At 55.6% G+C, this 13,263-nt stretch overlaps 3 long non-coding RNA genes across 4 annotated transcripts in view; 2 read left to right on the top strand and 1 right to left on the bottom strand.

Annotated features, from left to right (window-relative positions):
• The first annotated feature begins 1,700 nt into the window (after positions 1 to 1,700).
• On the top strand, positions 1,701 to 7,878 carry LOC145527672 (uncharacterized). The gene is made up of 2 exons (XR_014069845.1): positions 1,701 to 5,081; positions 7,302 to 7,878. It is a non-coding gene; the product is annotated as an uncharacterized LOC145527672 (long non-coding RNA).
• On the bottom strand, positions 2,606 to 4,496 carry LOC145527662 (uncharacterized). The gene is made up of 2 exons (XR_014069834.1): positions 4,321 to 4,496; positions 2,606 to 3,921 (listed from the first exon to the last, which is right to left on the bottom strand). It is a non-coding gene; the product is annotated as an uncharacterized LOC145527662 (long non-coding RNA).
• Positions 7,879 to 8,167: 289 nt separating the features above from the next.
• LOC145527618 (uncharacterized) overlaps positions 8,168 to 13,263 on the top strand; it is a 32,714-nt gene continuing 27,618 nt past the window's right edge. Inside the window, exons 1-2 of one of the 2 annotated variants that reach the window (XR_014069782.1) lie at positions 8,168 to 8,296; positions 12,472 to 12,697. This is a non-coding gene — a long non-coding RNA (uncharacterized LOC145527618). Of the gene's footprint in view, positions 8,297 to 12,471; positions 12,698 to 13,263 lie in introns of those variants that run through there. The other variant, XR_014069781.1, reaches the window with a different exon arrangement.

Here is a 13,263-nt window from a genome sequence, read left to right as displayed (position 1 = left end):
TTTTGGGGGTGGGGGGGAGTGAAAGTGGGTGATGTGGGTTTTTTTGTCTTATATAATAGCCAAGGGAAATCTAGTTTAAACCTAAATTCACATAGATGGGAAAGGTATAGCTCTCCGTCACCCTATTTAAAAAAAAAAAAAAAAAACTACTAAACTTTTCTGAAAGTTTATTTAGTAGCTTCCTTGAGCAGTTTATTGTGGAGCATTTTTTTTTTTTTTTCTGTGACATTGGCCTCATTAAAAATTATGGTTTGCCTTTACTGGATAATTTTGTTCATTGGTTTCTTAGAGAACCTTGGTAATCTTTGAGTTTCCTGGGGAGTATGGTCACATGACCTGGCCCTGGCCAATCGGTGCGTTCCACCTCCCTGGCCACTGTGATTGGCTCCGGGCTGGGGCAGTGCCCAATCGGGGCCCAGGGCCGGGCCTCACGTTGGAAGCCAGGGGAAGACGAGCTCTCGTCCTGCTGGGGTAGGGGAAGGGGTGGGGCCGGGGGAGGTCAGGCTCCAGCAGTGGGAGGGGCTTGAGGTCCGCCTGCGGCAGTTGGTGACGTTCCTGCTCCCCTCAGGGCAGAGCCGCCGGCCTGAGAATGAGGGCGCTGCTGAGCTCAGGGGCTGGGATGGCCCGTTGCTGCTGTGGTCCCAGAGCTCCCCCCGAGACCTGAGGGAAGCCGTCTGCCCGTGAGTCCTCTCCCGCTTGTCTGTCAGCTTGTTTGAAGCATGCTGGGTTTTCTGCCCAGCTGGCTAAGGGGAGTCCCTGGAAATGCAAGGGTGTGGGTTTTGGCAGACTTCAGGGAAGACATGCCAGATGAGCCTGGGAGACTCCAGCTTAAGCTGGATTCAGGAGATATCTCTTCGGGCCAGCTAGTAATTGTAGGATAAGCCTAATGAGTCTTCACAGGATGAAGAGAGTAACGTGCCAAGGTAGCAATCGATGTCCTCATTCGAGAGGATGAAGCTGGTGCTCAGAGAAGGGGGGAACTTGGCCACAGCAAGGAGGTGTGCAACCAGACAGAACCCCCCAGATCCGGCCATTGGAGCTCAGGGAGGCCACTGGTGTGGCTTGTCCCTGTGGCAGGGCCCGAGGCAGGCAGCCCACCCTGATTCCTGCGGGGGCCTGACTTGGGAAGTGCCATCTGGTAGCTTTGAGACTCACCAAACCAAATTGCACTGGAGAGAGGAGGGACACCTTCCTTCATCCACCCCCCACCCCCGCCGGATTCCCACATACCCTGACCCCTTTCTCTCGATTTCGGAGCCATTTCCAGAGTCCCGCTCATATGACCTCATTTGAAGTGCACTGTGGACGGGCTGCCATCTGCAGCTGCTACCACAGCAGCCAAGGGCTTTAGCTCCCGACTACCTCCCTTCCTTTGGAACTTGGGGGCCCTCTACTCCCCACTTGCACACCACAGACCTTTGCTGAGGATTGTGGGGACCCTCACTCAGTTTGCAGCACGTTGTAGCCATCCCTGTCCTCCCTTGAAACTCAGCTTGTGAGCTCCTTTGGAGCAGCGTGGCCCACCTGGCTGCAACGGAAGAGACACAGCTGACAGTGAAACAACAGCTTAGATCTGAGAGCCGGAAAGCTCTGTCAAAAGGGACCTCCCTCTTCACACCGTAGAGGCTGTAGGAGCCGCCAGGCTTTCGGAACCAGTGCTGGGGCCAAAATGACTCCACAGCTGTTTTCCTTCCTGGGGAGGGTTCTGGCTCGAGTGGGAATGGCTCAAGTCTCCTAAGGTTCTGAAAGCCCACTGTGTGCAGATTCACGGTACACAGAGAGGAAAAGGTGGAGTCCTAGCCTGGAGGTGGTCACAGCTCACGGATGAGCCAGGCAGGCAGGCAGGCAGGGCATGAGAACACCTGAGCTGCCTTCATGAGTGAATGGTGTGGGGGCAGAGGAAGAGAAGCCGGTCTGCTCCCTCGTGTGGTGCCCAGGGCAGGTTGTCCCCAGAGGAAACCCTTACGACGGTGAGGACTATCACTGCTGTTTCCCAAGGGGTTCCGTCGGTGCGTGTCTTCCCCGGAGCGGTCAGGCCGTCTCTCAAGTACACTGGCCATGGGCATTGCCTCTCCTTGGAACTTCCCATGTGTTTCTCTTTTTTATGGAACAGTGATTTTCTAGAGTGGTTCTGGGCCACAAGGATGTTGGGTCATTTTCTAGCCTTCTGTCATGAAGAACGCTTTCCTGGGCATGGGGGTGGTTTGTTGTTCCAGCTCCCTTTCTTGGCTTCTTTTGGGAGCTGGTGCAACAAGAGGAGCTCAGCCTCTGCCTTCTGGCTGAGATGTCACCCTTCAAACAGCAATGCCTGCCTGGAGATAATGATGGCAGTTGCCAAAAGGGCTTCGTTTGGCACATGGTATCTTGAAAGGACGTACACCGTCCTTTCAGCTATCAAAGGCTAGTTCAAATGACATAAAAATGAGAACTCTCCAATGGAGTCTTACAGTAGGTGGAGAGTCCGAAAAACACTCCTTCAGTCATTTCGCTGAGAGTCACTGATTGGGGACACCAAGAATATAGGAAGGAATGCAGAAAGAAAAGATGAAATTGTGTTCAGGATCGGGGGGAGGGATGAACAGGGCGTGCTTGCCTTGAATCCAGGCTTTGTTGGGGGGTGGGGCATAAAGATGGAACGGGTCTGAAACTACAAAGTGGTGATGGTAACACAGTATCACCAGAGTTACACAACAGTGTTCCCAGATTGCAACAATGATGAAACAGTTTACTAATCCCAACTTAACCAACAAAAATACAGGAAACCATACAAAAAATAAAACATCACCAGAAAGGTGGAAACAAACCACATGCAAAGCAGTTCAGGGGAAAGGAACTCCATGTCCCCTGGGGGCAGACCGAGTTGCCGGCATCCACGGTGAGCAGACAGGGATGGAGGCTGCAGAGCCGACCGCTCCCCTGGACGTGGTGTTTCCGGTAAGGGCTCTGGGTCTCTGTCCAGAGCGGGGGCTCTTTCTCCCTGCAGGGCTGGGTGAGTCATCGTGGGCGTCTGGGTGTTGCGCGGGAGCCAGGGCAGGCTCTCCCTGCCGAGGCGGTGACTCTTCCTCTGCCTCGGGTTCTCTTGCCAAAGCCCGAGCAGGTAGAGGTGCACGTGGAGGTGGAGGTTCTCGCTGAGGGGGTGGGACATCAGTGCCTGGGGCTGGGGGTCCTGCAGGCACGGAGATCCGATCTGCCCGGTGTGCTGGCCAGTACCCAGCTGGCCTGGTGTCTCTGCGAGGGCAAGTCTCGCTTCTCCATCTGCCCTCGGTGGATCCCTGGGTCCTGCACCTGGAGCCACCACCTCTTTAGGGACAGGTCTGGGAAGTGGAGCCTGGTTCCAGTTGGAGGCCAGTGCTAGAGCTGGGGGAGAAGCAAAGTTTGCCCACAGGCCAGCCTTGGCATGTGCGTACCCCGGGACAGAAACCTTCCAAGAGGTTCCCAAAGAATACCCAGCGTCAGATGTCTTTTGGGACTGAAGTGTGCAAGATGGGGGGCGGGGGGTGTGAGGCCAGCGCTTGCTGCAGGCCCAGCAGCAGCTTTCGAGGACTCGTCCCTGTGTAGCTCAGCACCCCTCCCCACACACTCCCGTGCACCAGCCCCAGCGTCCTCACCTCTGTGCTCTGGCGTGCTGGGCTCCAGGTCCTCCTGGTGCCTCAGAGGCCGGGGTTCTCTGGACTCTGGGTCGGAGCCGGGTGTGCTGAGCTCCGTGGAAGCCTCAGACTGGGCCGCCGGCTGTATCCTGGGCGGTGTCTCGGCAGCAGGCCTTCCCCACCTCCGCGTCTCCCCCGGTGGGGCTGATGCCTCCGTGGGCACGCTGATCTGGAGCCTGCACTGGGCCTCACGGGCGGGCGGGTGGTGCTCCGACCCCTCCCTCTGGGAGCTGGATGGGGTGTCCCCGTCCTCGGCCTCATCACGTGGGAAGCTCTGCAACGACAGTGACCGTCAGCCAGCCATGCTGGGAGTTTTCCGAGCTGGGCCTGGCCAGTGGAGCCGCTGCTTCTGCCTGCTCGAACTTCTCTTCCCAGAAGGGTCAGAGACGTGTGTCTGCTCAGATCCCCACCCGGGAGGAAAGAGACCCATCTGAGGGTGTGAGGTCAGCCTGGCCGGTCGGCGCTGCCCACACTCTCCCCATCCCGCCCAGCCTGCTCTCCCCTGGGGTGTGGACACAACTTGTCCACAGGCTTCTGACCCCACATCCGCCTGGGCTTCCTTGAGGGAGACACAGCCCGAGAAACCCGCATCCCCACACACAGGCAAAGGACCCGGTGTTTCCGGGTGGCATGGGAGAGGTGGCCTGGCCCGGCCTGGGGCTCCCCGTGTTACCTTTCTGTTTCTCCGGGCAAAGGGCCAGAGGCCTCTCGGGGGTGTCCTGAGCCAACGTCGACAGGGTGCCCACGCACACTGCCTGTGAGCTCTCCTGAGGCCCCGGCCTCTGGGCAGGGGCAAACAGCAGAACATCTTGGCAGCAAGTGATCTGGCTGGGGGCTCCTCTCCGCTCTGGAGGCCTGGATACCCGGATTGCGGGTTCTGTTGGGTTCTGTTGCCGGCAGGTGACATCATTTCCTGGGGTTCGTGCTGAGGTCCCTTCCTCAAAACTTCCCAAGGGAATCTCTGGGTTTCTGACTGCTCGACCACCCCCCTTAGGCCATGTGCAGGCACAATGACACCCACACGGCCCAGCCCACAGCCCTGGGGAGGCCTGGGTTCAGCCAGGGCCTGAGCTCCGAGGACCATGCTGCTCTCAGACCAGGCTCCTTCTTCTCATAAGTGGTGTGGCCCTGGACAAGCATATGCCCCTCAGGGTTGCCCCAGTCTCTCCATCTGCAGAGTGGGGGTCATTCTCCCATCTGCTTCCTAGGTCTGTCGGCCTACGAGCAGCTCCATGCCTTTCCACCTGGGGCCGATATCACGTGGAGCTCGTGCGCTGAGACTTCAGAAAGAAAGATTCCATCCAGGGCTGACACAGCACAGAATGGGGCAGAACGAGGCCTGGATGCGCCGTGGAACCCAGGAAAAGGCACTCCCCCTCCTGACTGTTTTGAGACCCTGCATCCAAGTTGGAGGACCGAAAGGAAGACTCGAAGGTCTCCCTCTCTTATAGAAAAGAGTAGCCAACTTTCTGGTCCTCTGTTTCCATTGAGATTCTGTTCAAGGGTCCCAGCTCGGCTTCTGCGGGTGGCTGAGCTTCTAATGGCTCCCTGCGTTCTTGTCTTTTCCTCTCCAAACCTTCCGTCCTTTTCCCCCTTCTGGGGTGGAAGGGCGCTGTCATTGCTTCTACCTTCGAGACAGATTGAGGAAAAGTCTGGACCATCGACTCCTTTCCTCTCTTTGGTTCCGTGTCTCTCTCTGGCTGTGTCCCTCTCTTTTCCTTTCTCAATTCCGTCTGTGTCTTCCTCTTTCTCTCTCGTGTGTGGATGGATGGATGGATGCTAGGGATGCACATGTATATGATTAGATGAGGGTTATGTTTTAGGGATAGGTTAGAGGGAGAGAAAGGCTTTAGGTCAGAGTTGGTCATGGGGGAAGGGTCAAGGGTGGTGGTGGTGTTTCTTGGAATCGGAGTGCTGTGCATTCTTCATCTCTTTCCATATGAACCCCTCCTCAGATGTCTCTCGTGTTCCGTTTCCTATCTTTTGCATTTGTGAATGCTTAGCCTCTCTGTTGTGAAGAGGTTCCATTGGATGGAAACCCAGTGGTGTACTTCGTTTACCTCTTTCCCTTACTTGAAGAGACCCATTTCGACCTCCGCCCAGCAAATGGCAAGGAGACTCTGATGTTAAGGAGCCTTTGACCTACGCTTCTTTCTAGCTATCTCATGACATCAGTCTTTAGGGTGAGGTTTTTCCCCGATATTGAGGTGGTATGAGATCAAAACCAATAGCGTTCTTCAGATGTAGCTGTCTGGTTTTCCCATGGACATTGATTGAAGAGGCTTTCTTGTTCCCATTTGGATATTCTCCCCGTCTGTGTCAGAGATGAGTTGACCATGGATGCTGGGGTTTGTTTCTGGACCCTCAACTTTATTCCATCGATCTGGATCTGTGTGTGTTGTTGTATTCCCAATAGCATACTGTCCTGCTGCTGCTGCTGCGGCTAAGTCACTTCAGTCGTGTCTGACTCTGCATGACCCCGTGGCCTGCAGCCTACCAGGCTCCTCCGTCCAGGACATTTTCCAGGCAAGAGTACTGGAGTGGGTCGCCATTGCCTTCTCCGATACTCTCCTGAGGATCCTAGTTTGGTCGTCTAATTTCCTTTCACACAACCTTGGATGTCCGTATCGGGGCTTTTTCGTCGGATTGTATTGACAATGTAGGCTCTTTTCTGTTTCCATACCCCTTTTGCAATTCTTTGTTCGGTGCGAAAATGCATTGGCATTTTGGGAGGAATAGCATGGAAGCTGTGGATTGCCATGTGGGGCTGTGACATGATTTTCCCAATAGGAATTCTTTCAAGCCCTGAGCACAGCTTCTCTTTCCAGTGATTGGTGTGGGCTTGATCTTCCTCCTTCCATCTCTCGCCGTTTTGTGAGAACAGGTCCATCCTTCCCTTCTGGGGTAGATGGACTCGTGGGTATCACTTCAGTGAATGGCATTGGCAGTGGGGGTGATAATTCCCTTCTCATTGGAAGACTTTGCTGTGAGTATTAGAAATGCAAGTGACTTCTCTTCCCCTTCCTCCCTGTCCATGTCTCAGAGCCACCGGGAAACAGAGGCCTCATCCACGGTCACACAGGCCTGAGGGGGTGCAACTAGACTGTTGTTTCTTCAGGCCCTCAGTGCTGGACATCATCCGGGATACTCTGTGTGTGTCTTCCTCCGTCTGGTGTCCCTTCAGACCTTTCCCTAGTTTTCACAGGCTTGTTGTGTTGGCGTTCTTTGTCTGTTTGGAGACACATCCTTGATAAGCTTTGTGTTTCCACTCATTCGTCTCGCGATGTATGACCTGTCTTTTGCTTTTGTCATGAGGTTTTCCCACAGTAGATATCTTTGATTTTGCAAAGTCCACTGTATTCTCTGGGTTTTTTTTGTGGACTGCCTTTTAGTTTTGTGTGTGAAGACTCAAAGCACGTGTCCGGTTTCTGCTCATTGTTCTTCTAGATTTGTGACAAGTTTTCATGGAAAGTTTGTCTAGGGATAACTGGAAGTGAACTCGGTGTAAGGTGTCAAGTCTCCATCTCCATTCATGTCATCCCCTGCAGTTTCCAATTCCCTGTTCCTGAGTGGTTTTGGAGACCTTGTGGGAAGGTTGGTTGCATTGGAGTTTGCATTTCCACCTTGATTCGATTCACACTGTTCTGCCCTCAGGGACACTGTCAAGGTGGAGTGAGGAGCAGCCTGCATTTCCAGCAGTGACCACACGGTGGGGCGAGTGCTGCTCTCCCCTCTGGGAGCCCCAGGCCACAGGCATCCCAGTGAGGAGCCAGCTCTGTGCTCAGCTGAAAGGAGTTAGTCTCTCAGGAGCCTCGGAGCCCTTGCCTTTGGATCACCCAGGGTGGGCATTTACTGGGACAGAAAAAATTGCCCTGAATTCCATGGACGGAAGAGCCTGGCTGTGTAGAGTTGGTGAGTTGCCGTGAATCAGACACAACTGAGGACACAAAAATTCAATAGATTAAAACACATTTTGGGGGTGGGGGGGAGTGAAAGTGGGTGATGTGGGTTTTTTTGTCTTATATAATAGCCAAGGGAAATCTAGTTTAAACCTAAATTCACATAGATGGGAAAGGTATAGCTCTCCGTCACCCTATTTAAAAAAAAAAAAAAAAAAACTACTAAACTTTTCTGAAAGTTTATTTAGTAGCTTCCTTGAGCAGTTTATTGTGGAGCATTTTTTTTTTTTCTGTGACATTGTCCTCATTAAAAATTAAGGTTTGCCTTTACTGGATAATTTTGTTCATTGGTTTCTTAGAGAACCTTGGTTATCTTTGAGTTTCCTGGGGAGTATGGTCACATGACCTGGCCCTGGCCAATCGGTGCGTTCCACCTCCCTGGCCACTGTGATTGGCTCCGGGCTGGGGCAGTGCCCAATCGGGGCCCAGGGCCGGGCCTCACGTTGGAAGCCAGGGGAAGACGAGCTCTCGTCCTGCTGGGGTAGGGGAAGGGGTGGGGCCGGGGGAGGTCAGGCTCCAGCAGTGGGAGGGGCTTGAGGTCCGCCTGCGGCAGTTGGTGACGTTCCTGCTCCCCTCAGGGCAGAGCCGCCGGCCTGAGAATGAGGGCGCTGCTGAGCTCAGGGGCTGGGATGGCCCGTTGCTGCTGTGGTCCCAGAGCTCCCCCCGAGACCTGAGGGAAGCCGTCTGCCCGTGAGTCCTCTCCCGCTTGTCTGTCAGCTTGTTTGAAGCATGCTGGGTTTTCTGCCCAGCTGGCTAAGGGGAGTCCCTGGAAATGCAAGGGTGTGGGTTTTGGCAGACTTCAGGGAAGACATGCCAGATGAGCCTGGGAGACTCCAGCTTAAGCTGGATTCAGGAGATATCTCTTCGGGCCAGCTAGTAATTGTAGGATAAGCCTAATGAGTCTTCACAGGATGAAGAGAGTAACGTGCCAAGGTAGCAATCGATGTCCTCATTCGAGAGGATGAAGCTGGTGCTCAGAGAAGGGGGGAACTTGGCCACAGCAAGGAGGTGTGCAACCAGACAGAACCCCCCAGATCCGGCCATTGGAGCTCAGGGAGGCCACTGGTGTGGCTTGTCCCTGTGGCAGGGCCCGAGGCAGGCAGCCCACCCTGATTCCTGCGGGGGCCTGACTTGGGAAGTGCCATCTGGTAGCTTTGAGACTCACCAAACCAAATTGCACTGGAGAGAGGAGGGACACCTTCCTTCATCCACCCCCCACCCCCGCCGGATTCCCACATACCCTGACCCCTTTCTCTCGATTTCGGAGCCATTTCCAGAGTCCCGCTCATATGACCTCATTTGAAGTGCACTGTGGACGGGCTGCCATCTGCAGCTGCTACCACAGCAGCCAAGGGCTTTAGCTCCCGACTACCTCCCTTCCTTTGGAACTTGGGGGCCCTCTACTCCCCACTTGCACACCACAGACCTTTGCTGAGGATTGTGGGGACCCTCACTCAGTTTGCAGCACGTTGTAGCCATCCCTGTCCTCCCTTGAAACTCAGCTTGTGAGCTCCTTTGGAGCAGCGTGGCCCACCTGGCTGCAACGGAAGAGACACAGCTGACAGTGAAACAACAGCTTAGATCTGAGAGCCGGAAAGCTCTGTCAAAAGGGACCTCCCTCTTCACACCGTAGAGGCTGTAGGAGCCGCCAGGCTTTCGGAACCAGTGCTGGGGCCAAAATGACTCCACAGCTGTTTTCCTTCCTGGGGAGGGTTCTGGCTCGAGTGGGAATGGCTCAAGTCTCCTAAGGTTCTGAAAGCCCACTGTGTGCAGATTCACGGTACACAGAGAGGAAAAGGTGGAGTCCTAGCCTGGAGGTGGTCACAGCTCACGGATGAGCCAGGCAGGCAGGCAGGCAGGGCATGAGAACACCTGAGCTGCCTTCATGAGTGAATGGTGTGGGGGCAGAGGAAGAGAAGCCGGTCTGCTCCCTCGTGTGGTGCCCAGGGCAGGTTGTCCCCAGAGGAAACCCTTACGACGGTGAGGACTATCACTGCTGTTTCCCAAGGGGTTCCGTCGGTGCGTGTCTTCCCCGGAGCGGTCAGGCCGTCTCTCAAGTACACTGGCCATGGGCATTGCCTCTCCTTGGAACTTCCCATGTGTTTCTCTTTTTTATGGAACAGTGATTTTCTAGAGTGGTTCTGGGCCACAAGGATGTTGGGTCATTTTCTAGCCTTCTGTCATGAAGAACGCTTTCCTGGGCATGGGGGTGGTTTGTTGTTCCAGCTCCCTTTCTTGGCTTCTTTTGGGAGCTGGTGCAACAAGAGGAGCTCAGCCTCTGCCTTCTGGCTGAGATGTCACCCTTCAAACAGCAATGCCTGCCTGGAGATAATGATGGCAGTTGCCAAAAGGGCTTCGTTTGGCACATGGTATCTTGAAAGGACGTACACCGTCCTTTCAGCTATCAAAGGCTAGTTCAAATGACATAAAAATGAGAACTCTCCAATGGAGTCTTACAGTAGGTGGAGAGTCCGAAAAACACTCCTTCAGTCATTTCGCTGAGAGTCACTGATTGGGGACACCAAGAATATAGGAAGGAATGCAGAAAGAAAAGATGAAATTGTGTTCAGGATCGGGGGGAGGGATGAACAGGGCGTGCTTGCCTTGAATCCAGGCTTTGTTGGGGGGTGGGGCATAAAGATGGAACGGGTCTGAAACTACAAAGTGGTGATGGTAACACAGTATCACCAGAGTTACACAACAGTGTTCCCAGATTGCAACAATGATGAAACAGTTTACTAATCCCAACTTAACCAACAAAAATACAGGAAACCATACAAAAAATAAAACATCACCAGAAAGGTGGAAACAAACCACATGCAAAGCAGTTCAGGGGAAAGGAACTCCATGTCCCCTGGGGGCAGACCGAGTTGCCGGCATCCACGGTGAGCAGACAGGGATGGAGGCTGCAGAGCCGACCGCTCCCCTGGACGTGGTGTTTCCGGTAAGGGCTCTGGGTCTCTGTCCAGAGCGGGGGCTCTTTCTCCCTGCAGGGCTGGGTGAGTCATCGTGGGCGTCTGGGTGTTGCGCGGGAGCCAGGGCAGGCTCTCCCTGCCGAGGCGGTGACTCTTCCTCTGCCTCGGGTTCTCTTGCCAAAGCCCGAGCAGGTAGAGGTGCACGTGGAGGTGGAGGTTCTCGCTGAGGGGGTGGGACATCAGTGCCTGGGGCTGGGGGTCCTGCAGGCACGGAGATCCGATCTGCCCGGTGTGCTGGCCAGTACCCAGCTGGCCTGGTGTCTCTGCGAGGGCAAGTCTCGCTTCTCCATCTGCCCTCGGTGGATCCCTGGGTCCTGCACCTGGAGCCACCACCTGTGTGGGGACAGGTCTGGGAAGTGGAGCCTGGTTCCAGTTGGAGGCCAGTGCTAGAGCTGGGGGAGAAGCAAAGTTTGCCCACAGGCCAGCCTTGGCATGTGCGTACCCCGGGACAGAAACCTTCCAAGAGGTTCCCAAAGAATACCCAGCGTCAGATGTCTTTTGGGACTGAAGTGTGCAAGATGGGGGGCGGGGGGTGTGAGGCCAGCGCTTGCTGCAGGCCCAGCAGCAGCTTTCGAGGACTCGTCCCTGTGTAGCTCAGCACCCCTCCCCACACACTCCCGTGCACCAGCCCCAGCGTCCTCACCTCTGTGCTCTGGCGTGCTGGGCTCCAGGTCCTCCTGGTGCCTCAGAGGCCGGGGTTCTCTGGACTCTGGGTCGGAGCCGGGTGTGCTGAGCTCCGTGGAAGCCTCAGACTGGGCCGCCGGCTGTATCCTGGGCGGTGTCTCGGCAGCAGGCCTTCCCCACCTCCGCGTCTCCCCCGGTGGGGCTGATGCCTCCGTGGGCACGCTGATCTGGAGCCTGCACTGGGCCTCACGGGCGGGCGGGTGGTGCTCCGACCCCTCCCTCTGGGAGCTGGATGGGGTGTCCCCGTCCTCGGCCTCATCACGTGGGAAGCTCTGCAACGACAGTGACCGTCAGCCAGCCATGCTGGGAGTTTTCCGAGCTGGGCCTGGCCAGTGGAGCCGCTGCTTCTGCCTGCTCGAACTTCTCTTCCCAGAAGGGTCAGAGACGTGTGTCTGCTCAGATCCCCACCCGGGAGGAAAGAGACCCATCTGAGGGTGTGAGGTCAGCCTGGCCGGTCGGCGCTGCCCACACTCTCCCCATCCCGCCCAGCCTGCTCTCCCCTGGGGTGTGGACACAACTTGTCCACAGGCTTCTGACCCCACATCCGCCTGGGCTTCCTTGAGGGAGACACAGCCCGAGAAACCCGCATCCCCACACACAGGCAAAGGACCCGGTGTTTCCGGGTGGCATGGGAGAGGTGGCCTGGCCCGGCCTGGGGCTCCCCGTGTTACCTTTCTGTTTCTCCGGGCAAAGGGCCAGAGGCCTCTCGGGGGTGTCCTGAGCCAACGTCGACAGGGTGCCCACGCACACTGCCTGTGAGCTCTCCTGAGGCCCCGGCCTCTGGGCAGGGGCAAACAGCAGAACATCTTGGCAGCAAGTGATCTGGCTGGGGGCTCCTCTCCGCTCTGGAGGCCTGGATACCCGGATTGCGGGTTCTGTTGGGTTCTGTTGCCGGCAGGTGACATCATTTCCTGGGGTTCGTGCTGAGGTCCCTTCCTCAAAACTTCCCAAGGGAATCTCTGGGTTTCTGACTGCTCGACCACCCCCCTTAGGCCATGTGCAGGCACAATGACACCCACACGGCCCAGCCCACAGCCCTGGGGAGGCCTGGGTTCAGCCAGGGCCTGAGCTCCGAGGACCATGCTGCTCTCAGACCAGGCTCCTTCTTCTCATAAGTGGTGTGGCCCTGGACAAGCATATGCCCCTCAGGGTTGCCCCAGTCTCTCCATCTGCAGAGTGGGGGTCATTCTCCCATCTGCTTCCTAGGTCTGTCGGCCTACGAGCAGCTCCATGCCTTTCCACCTGGGGCCGATATCACGTGGAGCTCGTGCGCTGAGACTTCAGAAAGAAAGATTCCATCCAGGGCTGACACAGCACAGAATGGGGCAGAACGAGGCCTGGATGCGCCGTGGAACCCAGGAAAAGGCACTCCCCCTCCTGACTGTTTTGAGACCCTGCATCCAAGTTGGAGGACCGAAAGGAAGACTCGAAGGTCTCCCTCTCTTATAGAAAAGAGTAGCCAACTTTCTGGTCCTCTGTTTCCATTGAGATTCTGTTCAAGGGTCCCAGCTCGGCTTCTGCGGGTGGCTGAGCTTCTAATGGCTCCCTGCGTTCTTGTCTTTTCCTCTCCAAACCTTCCGTCCTTTTCCCCCTTCTGGGGTGGAAGGGCGCTGTCATTGCTTCTACCTTCGAGACAGATTGAGGAAAAGTCTGGACCATCGACTCCTTTCCTCTCTTTGGTTCCGTGTCTCTCTCTGGCTGTGTCCCTCTCTTTTCCTTTCTCAATTCCGTCTGTGTCTTCCTCTTTCTCTCTCGTGTGTGGATGGATGGATGGATGCTAGGGATGCACATGTATATGATTAGATGAGGGTTATGTTTTAGGGATAGGTTAGAGGGAGAGAAAGGCTTTAGGTCAGAGTTGGTCATGGGGGAAGGGTCAAGGGTGGTGGTGGTGTTTCTTGGAATCGGAGTGCTGTGCATTCTTCATCTCTTTCCATATGAACCCCTCCTCAGATGTCTCTCGTGTTCCGTTTCCTATCTTTTGCATTTGTGAATGCT

The sequence above is a fragment of the Giraffa tippelskirchi genome, chromosome 11, assembly GCF_054371585.1.
Source record: "Giraffa tippelskirchi isolate mGirTip1 chromosome 11, T2T-mGirTip1v1.2.pri, whole genome shotgun sequence".
Classification (NCBI taxonomy): Eukaryota; Metazoa; Chordata; class Mammalia; order Artiodactyla; family Giraffidae; genus Giraffa; species Giraffa tippelskirchi.
Note: the sequence above shows the minus strand (reverse complement) of the source record. Positions and strands in the feature narration are given on the sequence as shown.